Below are 21,433 nucleotides of genomic sequence, written 5' to 3' on the forward strand. Positions count from 1 at the left end.
ATTAGGCACGTTGCTTCTGCACCATCGTAATGTGGAAAACGGGTCATTCGAGCCATTGCGAGGCCGGGACCGCCTGCACAGGGTGGCCGCTGTCATGGAAACGCAGGCTGATGTGGAATCACCAGTGATGGGCACCTATCCTCACCGGTTGGTGGGAACAGTGGATAAAGGCTTCATGGAAAGGTCACTCACTGCCTCACTGAGACTCGAGTCCACACAGGATGTGGGGGGCAAACAGGGCCCTGAGGCTGTGAGTGGGCAAGGGGCGCCTGCAGGGGCCACAGGCAATGAACCACAGGAGTGAGGACGCTCTGGACTGGGAACTACTTGGAGTTGGGTATGGCTGGATGTGAGAAAATGAGGGGCGGGGCGGGGCAGCGTGGAGAGAAGCCTGGACCAACCTGGGAGGCGGGGCTGAGCCAAAGCTCTGGGCCGGCCAAGCCTCATGAAGGACTGGACACTCCTAATGGGGGCTCCATCACAGGGTTTTACCTTTTACTATTTGACCGTGACTGTTGGGGTCCAACCCCAGCAGGTCCAGGGGTCCCCAAAGGTGTGGACGGAGTCGGCGAAGAAGGAATGACACGGAGACAGCCTTCAGTTGATCAGCAGCCTAGTCAGGACCTCTAGCCAGGATCTCCAGCCAAAGTTCTGGTCGGAGTTCTGGTTAGGAACTGATCAGGATCTCTGATGTTTATTGTCTTGTTACATCTATATTTATACCAGCCGATTTTAATCCTGTCAATTTCTATTACAAAGGTTAGGGCGTTTCTTATCTCCATTCCAGGGAGTAAAGATTATGTAGCTTAACTACCCGCCTGGCACTTAGTTAAGGGGTTGTATCCCCTCCCTAACCTCAGGGAAAAATCCCTACCTGGGGAAACAACCTTTCTGGGAGAGGTGACCTTGGTTAAAACACATGGTGCTTAAGGAGAGCAAACATATTAAGAACAATATGCTATATATGCCAGGTCCCTTGAAACATATGCTGTGCAGATGTTTCTTTCCTGCAGCGACTGTGTCAAGCAGCAAGGATGGACCGGCTTCCGGCACGTGACCGAGTGGTGTGTTGTATCATATTCATACACATCTCACTCTGGTGGCAGGACCTCAGTCAAGTTACTTCTCTGCTCTGGCCTTAATTATTTTATCTCTAAAATGGGGAAAACACCATGTCCCCTCTACATCCCCAAAGCATGATAAGAATACAGTGAGAAGGGGAATAAAAGGATTATTAGAGATTAAAAAACAAAGAGAAGCTATGTGGAGAATTACACAGGACTTCCCTCAAGCCTGTAAAGCAGAGGGCAGTTGAAACACCTCTAACCAGAAGAATAAACGGGGTGGGGGTGTGGGGAGGGAGATCAGGGCGCAGGAAGCTGAGACCCTCTCTGCACTGTAGGTGTCCTGTCGGAAGGGCCCCGCCCAGTGCTGAGCCTGGGACCGCTTGTCCTGGGAGCCCAGGTTCTGGGCTAATTTTCGGATCCAGGCAACAGCTGTAAAGTGGCAAAAAAGCAACCCCCAAAGCGCACCTTTCAGGTACCCAGTTAATGTTTCCAGTATCAGATGGAAGAATCATTCCACAAAGCCCTTCCTGAATCCCAGCGAAGGCAGAGGTGGCTAAAGCACACCTGCTATTGGGGTGAAATGACACTGTCTGTGCCCCAGCGGTGGGCACAGAAACGCCGGGTTGATGGATTCCCCCCTCCATCAGCCCCGCTCTGTGGCTGTCTGCCTCCTCTGGAAGCAGGCAGGACAAAGCTCCCCAGGCAGACTGCCCGCCCCGCCCAAGCACCTGGGGTACAGGCCCGAGTTGGGGAGAAAAGCTCCCTTCAGAGGGTCCCTTTCCAGCCATTGCACAATTGCCTTTATTAACATCAAGCCTCCTCCTACGTTTTGTAAAAACGCTCCCTCTCCACCTCAGGAAGAAGGCAAGGACAGAAGTTGCTGTCGCTAGCAGCGGACGGGGGAGGGGGGGGTTTGTAAAATTTAAACCATGGGGCATTTGTCCAAGACTCCTGGGTAATGATGTCTCTTGATATATAATTCATGGCCGCCTTACAGCTTGGCCTACTTTGACACAGAGATCATATATTTTGGAGACGACAGGAAGGGGGAGGGAGAAAATCGCTTTTAAATGGATCTTCTGTATTTGCCTTTTGAGTAAAGCCAGACAATATTTTGGACCATTCTTTTCTACCATAAGGCCTTCCCTTAAAGAGCCTTTTATTTTATTTCTTTTTCTCTCTCTTCAATTGAAGAGGCAGCATATCACCCAGCTCCAGTTTTGTCTCCTGGAACACTAGATAAAAGATGAGGCTGATTCCATCTGGTAGCACATACAGGCTGCAAACTGTGTGAAAGCGGGAGCGCACACACTCACGCACGCACGCACACTCCTTGCACAGAGGTGAAAAAATATCCACTCTTTAAAAAAATCGATCATCAGCAACCCTACCCAATGCCGACCAGAGAGCAGCGCTTTTATCCTTTTATGGGCAAATTCAGGAGGAAGCCAGCCTTGCCACAAAGCCTGTTCCCCCAACGCCACGCCACGGCCACATGAATCTGGATGCTGGGACTGGCTGCCGGCCAGGCCCTTCCCCCACAGCCTGGGGTTCCAATCTCCCTGAAATCGGGGCTGACCCCCCTGGGTGCCATTACCTGCCCTGAATATCCACTCTTTAAAAAAATTGATCATCAGCAACCCTACCCAATGCCGACCAGAGAGCAGCGCTTTTATCCTTTTATGGGCAAATTCAGGAGGAAGCCAGCCTTGCCACAAAGCCTGTTCCCCCAACGCCACACCATGGCCACATGAATCTGGATGCTGGGACTGGCTGCCGGCCAGGCCCTTCCCCCACAGCCTGGGGTTCCAATCTCCCTGAAATCGGGGCTGACCCCCCTGGGTGCCATTACCTGCCCTGTCTCAGCCCACCCAGCCGATGCGGAGAGAATCACAGAGCAGCTAGGAGGTTTCCATGCTCTGGCACCGCGGCCATGCTCCTGGGGCTGGGTTTGCTGGGGGAAAGGAGAAGGCAGGCTGCCTGGGCACCGTCTGAGCCGCTTGGCATTTCCGATGGCATTGCTGGTCGGGGTGGCACCATGAATTGCCTCTCTGGGCTTTGAGAACCGCTCTTGCAAAGCAATTCCTGAAAATGCTGCATGCAGCTGATCAGCTCAGATGCAACAGAGGATCCGAGACGGGGGTTGGAGGTGGCTTGGACGGGCCCTCGCCGGCACTCACATGCTCACCTCTCTAAAGTGGGTGCAGTGTGGTGGGCAGCCCTGAAATGCTCAGGGGTCCTTAGTTTCTTAAATGCAGCAACCCTGTGGGTCACAGAGCTCTAACAGTCAGCCAACTTCAGTTCATTAATGAGCCAGGTAAAGCCTGAACCCTGGCACTTTGGAAGAGGATGGGGGTGGAGGTGACAAGGGGCCACCTGAGTCACTGCACTTGGTTTTTGGGGGGGGGGGGGCTCAGGGCTGAAGCTACACTCCCCGCAACCTGCACTCTGGAGTGCTGTGTCCTGCGGATTCGGCTTCTGTGGTGTCTCTCCGTCCCTCCTATTTCCTCCCATGGCCGCTGCCCTGACTTAGGCCTATCATCTCTGTCCAGGATGGTCGTGCACAGGCAGCCAGATGACTCTTCCTGAAGGAGCACAGCCACCTCTGCCCCATTGTGTGGCTCAAAAGCCATGATTTCCCCGTTGGCTAAGAGATAAAGCCCAGCCCTGGAGGCTCTCCGCACAGGCCCTGGCCAAAATTCTAGCCTCATCCTTCTTTCTCCTCCCACAGCCTTCCCTCCAGCTCAGTGCCTCCTTTCCAGCGGGCCCACCTGAGTGGTCTTGCTCTTCTATTTCTCTCTAAGAGTCTTCTCTCCACTCCATCTCCTTCATTTCAAATCCTATTCATCCTTTAATAGCAAATTCAAAGACCACTTTAGCCATGGACTCAACCTTGACTCCCAAGGAAAATTTCCCTATCCTTTGAACTCTCACCATTTCACTACATCTCAATCAATTTTTTTTAATGTTTTTAAATACATCTTTATTGATTTCAGAGAGGGAGAGAGAGAGAGAGATAGAAATATCAACGATGAGAGATAATCCTTGATTGGCTGCCTCCTGCAGGCCCCCAACTGGGGATTGAGCCCACTTGCAGGCAAGTGTCCAGACCAGGAATCCAACCATGATCGCCTGGTTCATAGGTTGATGCTCAACCACTGAGCCATGGTGGTTGGGCCGATTTCTTTTTTTTATAACGGATTCTATACACCTTGTTTTTCTCCTTCCATTGCAAGGTATCTGAAGGCAGAGGAGTGCCCAGTTGACCTCAGCATATTCATGCTTGGTAGGTCCTGATTATAGGCAGGGGCCTCTCTTATGCAACGTTCATGGGCATGGCTCCAGGATTGCGGACATGCAGCTATTCTGTGGGAGGCACAGCTACCCACACAGATCACATCCCTGCGTGTAGAAGAGCATTACTAAAGGAGCACACGGGATGCAGAGGAGGCAAGCTGGGTGAGCTGGGGTCCCAGGTGGGTGACACAAAGGACCTCCATGATGCCAAATCCAACAGGCAATTCCCAGTCTTCACCTTTACAAGACCATCAGCAATTATGACACAATCGAGTCATCATCCCTTCTAAGAAATCTTATTTGCCTGACTTCTGGGAGATGGCAGTCAATTACTTTTCCCTCCTAGTTAATGTCTGCTCCTTCTCAGTCTCCTTGACTGGTTCCTTCTTTCCCCCCAAACATTTGTCATTGGCCTTCCCTAGGACTCAGGTCTCCATCTCTCCCTTCTCCAGCAAGACTCGCTCCTTGGATGATCTCACCCAGTCGCGTGGCTTTCAGTATCAGCCACATCATGCTAAGTCTCAAATTTAGATTCCTAGCTTTGACCTCTCCTGTGCTGGCAATCACCAACAGCTCACTCAAAATCGACACTTGGATGCCTAAGGCAAGCTTACTGTGGCCTCTGACTGAACTCATCTCCCCTCCCAACCCTGCTTCATCCCCAGTGTTTCTCATCTAAGCTAATGGCAATTCCATCCTTCCAGTTTCTTAGGACAAAACGTTGAATCATCTTACCCTCCTCTTTATTTCACGTCCCACATCCAATCCTTCAGGGAATTCTTCTGGCTTTATCTTTAAAATGTATCAGCACACATCCAAGTATACCCCCTTTTCTCTGCTCCATTTTTTTCCCCACTCCTCTTTTGATTGTCTAATATACTAAAAGGCAACAAATATCACTTTGCTATACTTACCTGAGTTATTCGCAGTCTTATTTATTTACTATCTGATTTCTTTCCCCAGTGCCTAGAACTATGCCTGGCACAAACACAGGCATTCAATAAATATTTGCCAAATGCTTGAATGGATGACTTTAGCTGATGATCTCTGAACTGTAGTTTAAGAAACAAACAGCTTTTAGCCACAGAGAAAGGCAACAGCAAGGCATGTGTAGGCAGGAGGAACACAAGAAGCAAGGACCTGGAGGTAAAACCTTCCCCAACACCGTAAGATGCAACGGCGTCCATAAAGCCTGCCTGGATTCCTCCAAACTGAAGAGGCAGCGCTGAGCAGTTTCCAACATGCCCAGACCAGCCACGGAAAGTTCCAAGGGACTTCCACGGACAACTATACTTTTCTGTAAGAAAGACGTGTAGTCACAATGGAAATGAAACACAGCCAAGCTGGTAAATAACTGTGTATAAATGTTCCTCTACAATGTCATTTGCATCACATATTTTCACACTCTTCCCCTAAAATATTACAAATATAATATCCTTAGTTCTATCTACATTCGCCCACAGGACCAGGCCATGTCAGTCCTGCCCCCTGTCATACCCTCAGTGGCCACCCAGACATAGTTTTAAAATTACTTGTTCAGTGAATGAAGAAGTGAATGAATGCCTTCACGTCTCCTACCAGGGCCCGTTCCAGGATGTAAGAAAATCATCTGAAAAGCAACTCTGCAATAAACTTGTTTTCGAGACAGAAAATGCATGAGCCCTCACTTTGCCCCCTGTATCTAGCACAGTGCCTGGCTTCCAGCAGACATTCAATAAGGATTTAACGCCTACAAGTCAAGTTCATCCCTGCAGGCATATATATCAGTGTCCTGGGAAAGGACGCTGATATATATGCCCCTCATCTTAACTCTCTGTACCGGGCTCTCAGCACTTTCTACTCTGTTGCTGTGACTTGATCCCAGACAGAGCTGGTGTGGGTGCCATGGAACACCCCACTGAGTTGTGGGGTCCACCCTGCCATGCAGGAGGGTTATGACAGGAATCAGAAAGGCTCTCCTCTGAAATCATTCCCATGGAAGCCTCAGTGTTTGCATCCATAACAAGGGATCGTCACACACTGTGCCACGGGGACCGTGGAGAGGATCTTAGGACCCTTCGAAGACTGACCTCATTGAGCGCTAGCCTCGGATAACTATTTCTTCTGCGGGCACTCCCTGCCATGGCCCCAGTGAGCTGGAGCTTGCCAGGCGATTCCAGATGCATGTGGCTGGCGGGTGCTGTGGCTTCACTACCGCTGTCTCTCTCCAGCTTCCTCGAGGCGTGTTTTCTTGGCAGATGTTTGTGGAGAGACTGGCCATTACCCAACTCAGAAGCATGATCAGGGGCTTGTGAGCTCTGATTAGAGCCAGGAATGCACTGGGCTCGAGAACTAACTTCCTCGGAGGCCACACTCAGCTAATCACAAGGAAAACGCAGTCAGCACCGCTGTGCCTGTTTCTTCTACCTTTGGAGGGTCTTTTACACGGAAGGGGGTCAATTATTGCTATGGGAAATAAGAAGAAAGTGGAGCAGAAAAACAAAGCAGATGTTCATAGGCCTGCCACACACACACACACACACACACACACACACACACACACACACAGAGCCACAGCCACTAAGCCTCCCAGGGGTCAGCAGCTGAGTGGATTTACCTGGTAAATGCAAGACATATCAAAGCAACTGATTAATTTCAAAATGAAAAAGTACAAATCCCTGTTTTTACTGCGGTAGAAATCAGGGGAGAAAGACTTGGGACAGTGGGAGCATTCTTTCTCCCGAAAGTCATATTGCAACGGAACTCGCAGACGTTCCAGGGGACAACTGGCAGGCGAGCAGAACACATCCATGAGAACCAACATTGTTCTCATTTTTTCCAACACGAGGGCTCTTTTACAACCCCTCGCAAAAATCACACATGACTTATGTCCGGCATTTATTGGCCTCTAAATCAATTACCTTGCCTCTTCTTGGCTTGTATATTTAGAAAACAAGCATCAGCTAAGGTGAGCAAGGATGTCTCCTGGGCTAGTGCAAAGGTTCTGGGGTTTGGAGCAGAGGTCTTGGCTACAACTAAAAGAGTCCTGCATAGGTAGCTCCCCTCTTCGAGCCTCAGTTTCCTCACAGGATAACATGAATGTAGTATGTATATGCCACGCCCACTGCCCACGGCTGGTGAAGATCCAATGAGCTTTGGAAAGGATGGACCTAGTGCAGTATCTGAGGTGCAACAGACCCTCCAAGATGCTGGTCTGAACTGAATGCCTGTTGAGTGAGTGCCACTCTGCAACATGAACGGCACTTCCTTCTGCTCTCAAAGTGGTTGCGTTATTAGAGAGGGAGGTGGACTCCATTCACCCATGACTCCCACAGAAGGTGGAAAGTAGGAAAAGCTCTAAGGGATCACAAAGAAAACGCTCTGGAGCATCAGACGGAGCAGCGAGTACCTACAGCCAGGGACATCAGGGAAGGCTTTCTGCAAGAAGGGACACGATGTAGGCGGATGCCAGTTGATTCTAAAGGATAAGGATGGATGCTTATTCCTTTATACACATAAAGAAGTCCAAGCCATTGTGCTTGCTAATGTGGAGGGTAGAAGAGAAGAAAGAGAGTATGGCAAAGACCCTGTCTCTAGATAATTTATAGCCTGGGTGGGAAGAGGTCATGTGTGTCTATGCACACACATACACAAGTCAGCTGCCCCTGCCAATTTGTGACAAATGGCTGATGAATAATTCAGAAACTCAGAGTGGCTGCCATGGCAAGGCGGCCATGCAGTGCAACCAGGAGCCTGCAGGGAGGTCTCAGACTGGGGCCAGGCAGCTCGGGATTCCCCACCCTGGGCCTCAGTATCCCCATCTGTAAAATACGTGGCTTGGTCTAAAAATCACGTTTTCCCAACCAGGTGACAAAGATGTGCTCATTTATGTTCTCAGTCTCAGGAGACAGCTGGTGGGATCAGGGGGGCCAGAGCCCTGCTGGCCACACCCCTGTGGCCACAGCAGCTTTACCCATTTCTTACGTGTACTGTACAAAAATTACTATTCTCCATGTGGCCCAAATGACAGAGAACACTTTAAAATCTCTAGTCCAGATGATCTCGTTAAAGAATGTGCTGTTTGGTGCTCAATAAATATTTGCTAACAGAATAAGGGAATGAATGAATGAATGAATGAATGAATGAAGCAGCACCAGTCACCACATCCCCAATGCCACTGCACATGCTCAGAGGTACAAAGAGTAGTCGTATAGTCTTGGGTAGAAGGGTACAACAGGGTACAGAGGAGAAGACCTGCCCACGGGCAGCCCAGGATAGATTAACCCTAAGCTCCCCTCACTCACTCCCCACGACATGGCACAGTCAGGAGGGAGGGGACCCGGTACAGCGAGGGGATCACCGCTCCTGACCACCAGGAGCATCCTCACATGAACACTCTGAGTCACATTATAAAATCTCCATGAACACAAATCTTCACCCCCATCGGCCTTCAGAAAGCTTGGTCTCCACATCGCACTGCTGACCACTACCCTCTGCAGAGCCAGGAACACACGCAGACGCAGGTCCTGGCCCTTCTGTCACCGGCTCCTAAACCCGGGCCCAGTGCCGTGCCCTGACCTCAGTCCCCTCTTCATTAAATGGGCGTTAATCACCCGTAAGGTCCAGGACTGCTGTGAAGAGTAAGAGAGACAATGTCGGTGGGAACCCACCCGAAATTCAGTGTCCTTGGCCCTGAACTTGTCTGAGCTGTACAGAGAGCATGGTCCCCGACTAATGCTGGCAGAGGGACATGACTAACATGTAAATAAGGCCTAGATTGTCCCTGCTACGACTAAAACACAGCGTTTTAAATGAGCTGTTTTGTCTCGCTACAACCTGTTCATCCTGGTGACAAAAGTGTTCCATGTTGAAATGGCTTTTGAAATGTCCAGATGCGTTAGAGAAACGGGAAACCTCACTTACAGAATGAAAGGCAGGGTGACGTCTTATCGTTCTCGGGTTCACACTGCAGCTCACACTGGCCCCTTAGAACATCGTCAGCTCAGGGTCTTAGAGGGAGACTGAGTGGGGCGCTCCGCACGTGAACGCCCCCACCCCCCACCCCCGGAACCCAAGCCTCTTCCTGAAATGAGGCTCTGAGCTTGTTCCCTGAGCTTCATTTCGCACACAGAGGCCCACACCTTTCAGACGGCCGGGCACTGCCTGACCCAGGCCACCCCGGAGGCATCATCAGAGGCCCCGGACAACGTCGGACAAAGTCAATGTGCATGTCTCTTGTGCCTGCTGTTTAGTGTTCAACAGGGTCACTCCCACAGCAGTTTGAGTCCATGGCCAGGACTGACTAGGAGCCCTGCCCACCACGAGCGCCCGCTGGGTCCTCTGACTGCCCAGGCCCAGGCCCAGGCCCAGCAGTGCCCGGGACACTGACTCTGAAGAGTGTTCGGGTCTGGGCACCACGTCCCCAGACTGGTCCAGATGGTGTGGCCACCTCCTCTGCACAGCCCGTCCTCCCTCCCCATCCCCCTCAGTCCCTCGTGCGGGAGTCCCACATCCCAGCTCAGCCCAGGACTGCATTTCCACGTTTGCTCTCCCTTCTCAAAGGTCAGCAGCATGCAGAATGGTCCCTGAGGAGCCGGCATCGGTGCTGCTCCTGGCCTGCTGCTCCCGGCCTGGCCTGCTGCTCTCTGCCAACGCTGGTCAGAGCTAGTAACTAAAACGGACCGTGAATGCACTGAGCACTCACTGTGCAGAGAGCATGGCTCCCAACACTTCACATGCATCACCAGCCAGTCCTCACGGCATCCGCAGGAGGAAGATGCGATTATGACTACCTGTATTTTGCAGAAGTGATCAGTGAGGCATAGAGAGGCTGAGTAAGTAACCCGAGGTCACACAGCTGGTGAGTGGCGCAGGGGGCCCACACCCCCTGCATGGCCTTTGGCTGGGCCCTCTCATCTCAGTGCCTTGGTTTTTATTTCTCTAAATTTAAGAGTCTGTGATGGCTTCCAGCAAGATAAGGGAGGAACAAAACAACAACAAAGGACAGGGAGAACAGCAAGTGTCCCGGGCAGCCCCGAAGAAAGACGCGGTGATGATCAAGCAGTGTCATCACTGTCCCTGCAAGGACGGTGGTCGTCAGCAAAGCTGGACGCTTTGAGTTATGTTTGCACCACGGAAGTTCTGTGAGGTGATGAGTTCCAACACAGGTGGGGGGAGGGGAGCTTCACAGACCTAATTACATTTGAATTTAAGAGATCAACTGATAAACCTGTTTATCTAGCACAAAGTCAAAATTCATGCTTTGCCATATTTTATCAGCTTAAATAGACTAGAAACTCTCATCATATTTGACTCTTGGGTATTGGAGCAGCTGTGGCCTCAGCCAGTTATTCAGAATAACTAGTACTGTATCAAAAACCTACTCGAGGCACAGTGCTAGGCTTCACCCGCACAGCCGCGCATGGGCGTGAATGCGACAAGACTTCTCCCAGCATGGAGCAGCTATGTTCTAGGATCACTGAATGCTGGCCAGTACGGTGCAGTCTAGTTGAAAAAAATATCTACACCACAGATAAGCTCAATTCCTACAACAGCATTAAGTGTGATTTTATTAAGAACACAATGCTCACGTCTCGGTTAACAGGTTTACAGTGCGTGGGTTGGGCAGCATAATGTTTTCAAATGTAAAAAGATGATACTGCTTTTCCGGTTGCCATGGGATGTGTACGTACCCCCTCCCTCCCACAGGGGGGAACACGACTGATAAGGACTTGGCCGTTTGCCCTGTTTAGCAAATGGGATGTGAGTGGAACAAAGCAGAAGCTTCAAGAAGCATCTCAAGTGCCTGTGACCTTGCTCACTTGCTTCCCTCGCTATGAGCCCCATCCAATCCAGGAAGCAGCTGCCCGTCAGCCAGCTCCCAGAAGAAGAAGAAACATGGAGCAGTGCCACAGGCCAACCTGCTGCCCCAGATAGGCGATAACAAGCAAGATGTTTGCTGCTACCAACCACTGAAATCTGGGGATTATTTCTTATGCGGCAAAACTGACTAATCCACCACATTTCCCCAGATTAAATTACTTCACATTTACAGATAGTATGTGGAGGTCAGCAAAGAAGGATTATGTCCATTTTATGATGAGGTCCCCAGGCCCAAGAGTGGTTAAGTCAGGGGTCCTCAAACTACGGCCCGCGGGCCACATGCAAATACAAATATTGTATTTGTTCCCGTTTTATTTTTTTACTTCAAAATAAGATATGTGCAGTGTGCATAGGAATTTGTTCATAGTTTTTTTTTTTAAACTATAGTCCGGCCCTCCAACGGTCTGAGGGACAGTGAACTGGCCCCCTGTTTAAAAAGTTTGAGGACCCCTGGGTTAAGTGATGGCTCAGAGTCAAACAGCAAAGACATGCGAGCAATGGGAACAAAACCGTGTACTTTTCACAACCGAGTGTGGTTCAACACAAGACTGACTCAACTTTAGTGTAAAGCCCTTTTGCAAACTGCAGGTTGATGAAACCGCTAGCAAATAATAAAGGTTTCATTGGTCTCAGTTCCTGATATCAGGGATGATGCAGCAAAAAAAAAAAAAAAAGAAAAGAAAAGAAAGAAAGAAAGAAAAAAGAAAAACAAGAGATCTACACTAAAAGGGAGGCAGAACTGACAGCGCGGGATGATGGAGCAAAAAAAAAAAAAAAGAAAGAAAAAAGAAAAAAAAGAGATCTACACTAAAAGGGAGGCAGAACTGACAGCGAGAGCTTCCAGCTGCCCTGACCTGGACGGGTGTGAGCCTCAGCTCTTCCTCCCGGGGCCCAGCGGCTGCCGGTGGTCGGTGGTCAGAAGGACACTTCCCAGGGACAGTGGCTGCTCTCCGGCCCTCAGCAGGCTTCCTGCACGGGGCAGAGCAGCCCTGCAGCATCGCCAGCACAAACAGCCCCAGGCCGCCCGTCACGGGCCTGGAACCAGTCCTGGGAATGGTGTGCTATTTCACCAGGAAATGCAAACGTACAGGGACCCTGACCTTCCAACCCAGTCAGTAGTGACTCAGGACAGCGGCTGACAGGATCCGGCATGAGTGACCAACTCAATGTTCTTGTTCCTATTGTTTTAAATGCAAATCTGCCCCCACCTTCTCTCTCTTTCTCTCTCAGGCTTTGCTCTCTTCTTTCCCCCTCACTTTCACTTTTTCAAGCAGCTCCTTTCCCCAGGAGCCAGCGAGTCGCCTTAATCACAGGTGTCAGGCTCTGTCCCGCGCTGACATCGATGGGAAGCATCCTGCGGCCTCTGGTCTCTTTTCCTGAAGCTCAATTTCTAGTGACTGGTTTATTTATTTTTTGGGGGCGGACCTGGCAGAGTTGTCACCCTGCATGCTGCTTTTCGAGGCAGTTCACACTGCTGGTTTCTTACCCTGCCCAAAGCCACCGCCTCTGACACCTCCCTCCCCCTCAGGCCCAAGAGGCCTGTTTTCAGGTCACACCCAAAGCTTTTCACATCCTGAGTGACCCTCCTGGCCTGGCCTTTCTCTCCCATTAGTGTGAAACCTAAACAAAACCCACTGAGCCAACGGGCTGGGGCCTTTTGTATTATTCTGAAACAAGCCCACCACCTGATGTACCAGCTAAAAAGGAAGTACTTCCCACCCCAACCCTCATCCACAACACTCCACAACGTCATGACTACGTCACATACAGGGACACAGTCACACACAGGGACACACACCCGTCGCCACTGCCTGGCCTTGTCAGAATTCTCCAATGGCTTTCCACAGACTTCAGGATGCCTCCTGCTTCACCCAATGTCCACTCACTACTACCCCCCACCCCATGCTCCCACCCCACTGAGCTACTTGCCCCAACTGCCGTGAGTGGGGACAAGCTGCGCGAAGGGTCCTTTAGTCCCGAACACGCAGGATTCAGAAACAGGAGGTCCCCGACCTGGCCCGCAGGTCACCAGTGGGAGATGCTCCTGCTCAGACCTCCTCCGGCCGCCCGACCACCTGCATGTCCCACGTCCTTGCCCTGCCTCCCAGGAAGCCCGCCTCTCAGGGACCAGGTTTGCTCCAAGGAGAGACTCCGGCCAGAAGAATGTCTTTTTCCCCAGAAAGGTCTCCAGAGACACAGCCTTCCAGCTCCCCGCCCCCGCTCCCCTCGAGTCAGCAGAGTCCTGGCCGGGGTCCTGACACACTCTGAGGATTTCTCGAGAGCCTCCTTGTTCCAGCAGGGATGGGCAGTCCAGGTCATCGCTGGGCTCCCTGGGGAAGCCCCTTCCTCCGGACCCCACTTAATACTCTCCTCACCCAACACTCACTTCCAGTTCTTTCCCAGCACCCAGCCATGCCCCTGTGATGGGTGACCAAAAAGGAACTGGCTAATTGGAGTTTAGAGGTGGCATTCCTTCAAAATCCCCATTTTTATCAAAAAAATAACAAATGACATTTAATTAGAACTCTTGGTCTTAAAAAGAAAGAAGGAGCAGAGTTATCATGAAAGCTGAACTTTCCTTCTCCCCTGCCCTGCAGCTCGTGCTGGGGATATGAAAAGAGATGACAACTGAGGTCTTCCCTCCGGGGTGCCAGGCCAGGGTGGGGACAAATCAGTGGGGAAAAAAAGACTGTAAAAGTATAGGAAACGTTCTCTGGGAGCACCCAGAGGTCCTGAAGTCACAGGTTGGCTGGTGTAGGTGTCCCCAACCTCACCACCGGCCACCGGCCACTGTCCACTCTGCTAAGGCCGAGCACACCCTGCCCTGCTTTGGCGCTTGCCAACTTCCTGCCTGGAACATGGAGCTAGCACATGGTTCCTTCTCTCACTCCCTGCAGGTCTTCACTCCTTGCCACCTTCTAGAGTGGCCTTCCCTGATCGAACTAAAATAGCAACTCTTTCTCCCAAGCTCCCTCCGCCGACCACTCTTCCTGTACACCCATCTCCGCTTCATTTTATTCAGGAAACATATCACCATCTAAACACACTAGACATGTTACTTGTTCACAGGCTTATGATCCATCTTTCCCAACAGAAAATGAGCTCATTGGGGGCAAGGAGTTTTGTCTCCTGGATGCACTGCTGAATCTCCAGCGAATGGCCCAAAGGCAAAGTGCCTGCCTCACTATGGGTGCTCAGTAAGGATTTGTTGAGTAAGTGGATGAATGGAAGATGAATGAATGGATGATGGATGGGTGATGGATAGATGATGGATGGATGGATGAATGGATGGATGGATGGATAGTAAGGAGTAAGTGGATGAATGGAAGATGAATGGATGGATGATGGATGGGTGATGGATAGATGATGGACGGATGGATGGATGGATGGATGGATGACAAATGGATGGGTGAAAATGGATGGATAGATGGATGAATAGACGGATGGTTGGATGGATGCTGGATGGACAATAGATGGATGGATGGATGGATGGATGGATGGGTGGGTGGATGATGGATGGATAATAGATGGATTAATGGATGGATGGATGGATGGATGGATGGGTGGATGGATGGATGGATGGATGGGTGGATGGATAAATTTAGTGGAGAGTTGGGAGAGTTTCCAGGAGAATGGAACACCAAAGTGAATCTCAAGGATATGTTTGGGTAAAGAAAGAGTGTTTTGGAAAGAAAATATGGACCTCGTGTGTCATCTTGGATGAATCACATGACTTGTTTTCTCTTCTGTAATATGAAGCTCATGCATAACATTGGCAAGTCTCTGATGAGTCATAAAACTAAAATAGGAGTTCAGCCAACTAAAATGAGCCACGGCTCACATAGGTTGGTGCGGAACAGAAAAAGATAAGAGGGACTGTGCCTTTCTCCACAACCACTGCACCGAGTTCTGACTGCAGTAGGCAGAGACGAAGGAGTTGGGGCACCACGAAGGTGACAGCTGGTGGGTCAGAGGACTTGATCTCATAGTTCAGAAAGGGGTGCTTCGGTCCTAGGCTCAAGGCAAAATCCCAAGCACCGTACAGAACTGCACTTGGAATTGTTAATCCCCAAAGCAAGCCACGACCTTTCATATGCTACTTGCCCTTGGGTAAATAACTGCCTCTCCCAGTCTCAGTCCGACTCCCTATAAAATGAAGTTCCCAGCATCTTTTTTTATTAAATGACATTGAACGTTCCCAGAACAGTATCTGGCCCTTCAGAAGTGCAGGGTGAAAGCCTGTTAAATGGAAAGACATCATTTGCATAAAGTTTACATTAAGGTAGGGAGAGCCCTGGAACTCCATTCTGGAAAAAGGCAAAGAAATCCAGCTATGACTGTATTTACTGAGGCTTAAGTGGAGCCATGGCAGGAAAAAAAAAAAAAGGATTTTATTTTCCTAAAAAAATAAAATTGTGGCCTGGAAGCAGTGTGAACTGTGTGGTATGTGGGAAACTGTAGGATTTTGTGAGGCAGGCCGACCTGAACCAGAATCCTGGGGCCCCACTTACAATCCTCTGTCTTAAAAAGCAAGTTTTAAAACTGTCTCAGCTTCAGTGTCTTTGTCTTCAAAAGCAAAATAAATATATCTACCTTGAAAGGTGGTCTGTAGGGTGAAAAGTGTGCACAAACAGACTAGCAAAACAGAATTAATAGGTGCTAAATACATGCTAAAGAGCATTGTTATTAATATAATTAAAACTTGGTGTCTACTTTGAAAAATTAGGGGCCATGTGGGTACTGGCTGACCTGTAACCATTAAGTCAAAAAAAAAATAACTCACATGCATATACCACAAAACAGCAAGCACACTGTAGCTATTTTAGTTTATATGAGCTACTCAAATTATTTCCTGAATTTGAGGTTGAACCGATAAATTTACACAACCCACAACCTCACTAGCAGGTTACCACATGAATAGAGCGAAGGAAAAAGGGATAGGGCCTTGACGCACAGGTGGTTTCATGGGAGGGAAAAAATAGGGGATATTCACAGAGTCGAATTGCCTTTCTTGGTGATCATTGAAAGATAAGAGGTCCCTCGGCCCCCTGACAGCACCTCTGTGACCAGTTCCATCCTAAACACAAAGGCCAGGGGATGGGCTGAGGCACAGCCTTGTCCAAAGGGTGACTGGCAGTGCCTGGCCTTGCCAGGATCTGAAAGGCCCCCCAAGACATATGTGCACATGCAGTCACACATGCTCTCTCTCTCTCACACACACACACACACACACACACCCCCCAAGACATGTGTGCACATGCAGTCACACATGCTCTCTCTCTCTCTCTCACACACACACACACACACACACAAACATACATTTCCATACTCACTCATATACTCACATACCATGCACACACTCACACATTCACATTCTCACACACCCATGTACCAGGTACATACTTGTGTTCACAAATACCCATTCTCCCTCCCCTCCCCCCACACAAACGGGTCCAGTCTCTCTCATATAAGGACCAGCCATTATCAGAAGTATCCTCATCTCAGTGTGCCAGGGTTTCGAGCAAATTTATAACCCCTGAGTGGCTCCAATGGTCTCTGCAAACGGCAGGCCTTCGGGGTTCTAAAATTCAAGGTCACTTCTCCATCATGGAAACCTCCTGCCTATGGTCAGGCCCCTGGTTCCTATGGTGAGTTACCGCTAAGCTAAGTGAGGACCTCCTGGAGGGACACACCCACTGCTCAGAGGGGCTGAACCACTGGCTTTCAAACCTCTTTAGAGTCAGGAGGAAATGTTACACCTCCCACCTGGCAAAGTCAGAATTATGATACATTAAGCATAAACTCAAAGAAAAGAAATGAAAGAGAGAATGAGATGAGAGAGAAGGCCGTAGGTCTCCACACCCCTATACCTAAATGTTCTACAGCCACAGGCCCTAACAAGGGCCTGCTCCATTTCCTTGGGGGCATCCTGCACTGGCCCCACGCTCTACACAGGGAGCTTTCACTTCCAGTCCTGACGCCCCTCCACAATGCCCAGCATGCCTCCACTACAGCCCTGAGAATGCAGAGGCCGGCCATGGCCATCACCAGCAGGGCCAACTGAAAGGCTCCCTTACACAGTGAGTCCCTGCTGGACATGAATGGAAGGGCTAGAGCCCAGGTGAATCCAGGACAAACCAGCCTAAGGCACGAGGAGATCAGCTGAGAGAAGTAAAGGCATTTCCAGGAAACCAAGGCAGAGCAGGAAGCCTTTCCACAACCCTCCAATCTGCCCAGGGGCTGGAGGGAAGCGCCAAGAATGTAGCCCAGCAGGTTGCTCAGCACATTCCACCTCCTGTGGGGTCCCCCTCAGCGCCTAGACTCCCAGAGAAGAGAAAAAGAAAGAATTCATTTACTTAGAACCGGAGCTCCTAGGAGTTCCTCGGGCCCAGAGGAGGGAAGCAACATGTCCAACCAAGCTCACTGAACAAGTCAAGAACAGACCCAAGATAAGAACCAAGACCTTCTCACGCTCTGCAGGGCGTTTCACTTCCCCATGCTCAGGCTTCTAGCCCTGGTTCCTCCTCACAAGGCCAAAATGATGAGTAGGCTTTAAAAACTCCCTTCTACCTCCCCCCGCCCCCCCCCCCAAAGGCCAGTGAGGAAACTTGATTACAAACCACATTAGACCAAAAATTCCCAGCTCATTTTCAGTTCTAAGGAATTGTTAAAAACTTTTTATTGTTGAAAGTATTACAGATATCCCCCCCTTTTTCTTCCTATTGCCCCCCTCCATGTCTTTGTCTATGGGGCATGTATACATATAAGTTCTTTGGTTAATCTCTTCCCGTGCCTATCCCTCTCCCCCTCCCCATTTAAAAAAAAATTACTTCATCCCAATGAAATTTTGGAACCCACAATTTTAAAAGTGCTTGTTGTTGTTTTGTGCCAAGATGGTCATTTCATTCACTTCCTATTATGTAAATTGATGAAATATAAAACTGACCATTGAGGCTTTGGATGAGCACAAGGTGAAGGTCACCACACCATCTGGTATCCAGAGGTAGGAGTCTCCAGGGCCCCACCTATGCCTTCCCAATGCTCCGACCCCAGAAATTGTGTCAGTTGCTGTGGGCTTATTTTTGAAAGACAGGTCTACAAATCCTGTTTTTTGAAACTCTTTGCTCAGATGTGCATCAGAAATTTTCAGATTTTAGAAAGGTAATAGAATACATATACCATGTTATGTACACCCCTGGCAAGGTCTGGGGCACACAGCCCATGATAACATATTGCTCCCAAGAGGGATAAATGAGAAGCATACAGACATGACTCTTTCTACTGCACTTCACTTTATCACGCTTCCCAGATATTACGTTTTTACAAATTTGAAGGTGTGTGGTCACCCCATGTCCAGCAAGTCTGTTGGCACCATTGTCCAACAGCATTTGTTCACTCTGTGTCTCTGTGTCACATTTTGGAAATTCTTGCCATCTTTCAAATTCTTTCATTATTGTTATGTTTGTTATGGTGACCTGTGATCAGTGAGCTTTGATGTTACCTTTGTAATTCTTTTGGGGTGCCACAGACTGGTCAAACTTAATCAATAAATATTGTATGTGTTCAGACTGCTCCACTGACCAGCTGTTCCCCCATCTCTCCCCTTCTGTTCGGGCCTCCCTATTCCCTGAGACACAATAAAATTGAAATTAGGCCAATTAGTAACCCTACAATAGTCTCAAAGTTTTCAAATAAAAGAAAGAATTGCACATCTCTCACTTTAACTAAAAAAGCCAGAAATTATTAAGCTTCGTGAAGGAGGCATGTTGAAAGCCAAGATAGGATGAAAGTTAGGCCCCTTGTACCAATTAGCCAAGTTGTCAATGCAAAGGGAAAGTTCTTGAAGGAAGTTAGAAGTGCTACTCCAGTGAATACATGGATGATAAGGAAGCAAAATGGTCTTATTGCTGATAAGGAGTAAGTTTTGGTGATCTGACAAGAAAATCAAACCAACCAGAGCTTTTTCTTAAGCCAAAGCTTAATCCAGAGCAAGGCCCTAACTCCCTTCAGTTCTGTGAAGCTGAGAAAGATGAGGAAGCTCCAGAAAACAAATGTTTGAGGCTTGCAGAGGTTAGTTCATGAGGTTTAAGAAAAGAACCCATCTCCATAACATAGAAGTGCAAAGTGAAACAACAAGTGCTGGTATAGAAGCTGCAGCAAGCTATCCTGAAGACTTAGCTAAGATAATAGATATAGGTGGCTACATAAAACAATAGATTCTCAATGTAGATGAAAAAAAAAACAGCCTTCTATTGGAGGAAGATGTCATTAGGCCTTTCATAGCTAAAGAGGAGTCAATGCCTGGCTTCAAAGCTGCAAGGACAGGCTGACTCTCTTGTTAGGGGCTAATGCAGCTGGTGACTTTAAGTTGAAGCCAGTGTTCATTTATATTCTAAAGATCTTAGGGCCCTTAAGAATTATGCTAAATCTGCTCTGCCTGTGCTCTAGAAATAAAACAACACAGCCTGGATGACAGCATATCTGTTTACAACATGGTTTATTGAATATTTTAAGCCACTGTTGAGACCTACTGCTCAGAAAATCAGATTCTTTTTAAAATATTACTGCCCATTGACAATGTACTTAGTCACCCAAGAGCTCTGACAGAGATGTTCAATGAGGTTAGTATTGTTTTCATGCCTGCTAACACGACATCCATTCTACAGCCCATGGATCAAAGAGTAATTCTGACTTTCAAGTCTCATTATTTAAGAAATATATTTTGCAAGACTATAGCTTCCATAGACAGTGATTCCTCTGATGAGTCTGGGAAATCCTTCTGGAAAGAATTCATCATCTTAGTGCCACCAAGAGCATTTGTGATTCATGGGAAGAGGTAAAAATATCAACATTAATAGGAGTTTGGAAGAAGTTGAGTCTAACCCCCTGGATGACTTTGAGGGATTCAAGTCTCCAGTGGAGGAAGTGACTGCAGATGTTGGGGAAACAGAAAGAGAACTAGAGTTAGAAGTGGAGCCTGAAGAGGTGACTGGATTACTGCAATCTCATGACAAAACTTTAAAGAATGAGGAATTGCTCCTGATGGATGAGCAAAGAAAGTGGTTTCTCTAGATGAAATCTACACCTGGTGAAGATGCCGTAAAGATTGCTGACGTGATCACACAGGATTTAGAACACTGCATCAAATTAGTTGAAAGGATTGACTCCGGTTTTGAAAGAACTTCCATTGTGGGTAAAATGCCATCCAACAGCATCACATGCTACAGAGAAATTGTTTGTGAAAGGAAGAGTCAATCAATGAGGCAAACTTCATTATTTGAAAAAAATTGCAAAACAAAATGAGTAAAGAAATTCCCACAGCCACCCCAACCTTCAGCCACCACTACCCATCAGTCAGCAGCCATCAACATTGAGGCAAGAGCCTCCCTCAGCAAAAAAAATTACAACTCACCGAAGCCTCAGATGACGGTTACCCTTTTTTTTTATAAAGTACTTTTTAAATGAAGTATGTACATCTTTTTTTGAAGCCTCAGATGACGGTTACCCTTTTTTTTATAAATAAAGTACTTTTTAAATGAAGTATGTACATCTTTTTTTTAGATATAAAGTTATTGTACACTTAATGGACTACAGTCTAGTGTAAACATGACTTTTGTATGCACTAGGTAATCAAAATTTTTGTGTGACCCCCTTTATTGCCATACTTGCTTTATTAAGATACTCTGGAATTGAACCCACCATATCTTTAAGGTTTGCCCTTAAATCGTCTCATGTACAAGCAAGCCAACTTTGCCTCCAAATGAGCTATGAAAAAACTTTAACTTTTCAGCGTACTTTGGATTTGGGACTTATAAAAAAGGGAATGCCAGAAAACAGCTTACGACCCCATTTCGTTTTGAAGGGCTCAAGGGCCCAGATTTGAAACCTCAACACTCCCAAACACACACACACACACACACACACACACTCACTCACTCACTCACACAGTAAGAACAAGATTTAAAGTGGGGAAATCAACCATCTAGTAAGTGCAAAGCTGGATGCTGCCTGGAATTATTACCCTTGTTACACTCCAGTAAACAGCATATCCAGGTTCATTTCAAGAATGAAATGAAGGCTCACACGCTGGAGCTATAACTCCAGAGGAATGGATATGGAGAGCTTTGCCACAGGCAGACCAGGAATGTGTCTGTTGGAGAAAGGAGAGAGTCCCTGTCCTTCCCCCCCCCCCCCCCCCCCCCCCCCCA

The 21,433-nt window shown here is 48.5% G+C and overlaps 1 protein-coding gene and 1 long non-coding RNA gene across 3 annotated transcripts in view; one reads left to right on the plus strand and one right to left on the minus strand.

Annotated features, from left to right (window-relative positions):
- Positions 1-21,433, minus strand: part of FAM49A (family with sequence similarity 49, member A) — an 84,048-nt gene that overhangs the window by 55,240 nt on the left and 7,375 nt on the right. The window lies entirely within an intron of this gene.
- Positions 693-20,563, plus strand: LOC106724387. Its single transcript, XR_001360161.1, has 3 exons — positions 693-704; positions 9,120-9,122; positions 20,530-20,563. It is a non-coding gene; the product is annotated as an uncharacterized LOC106724387 (long non-coding RNA).

Source organism: Myotis brandtii, unplaced genomic scaffold (assembly GCF_000412655.1).
Source record: "Myotis brandtii unplaced genomic scaffold, ASM41265v1 scaffold813, whole genome shotgun sequence".
In the NCBI taxonomy this organism is placed as follows: Eukaryota; Metazoa; Chordata; class Mammalia; order Chiroptera; family Vespertilionidae; genus Myotis; species Myotis brandtii.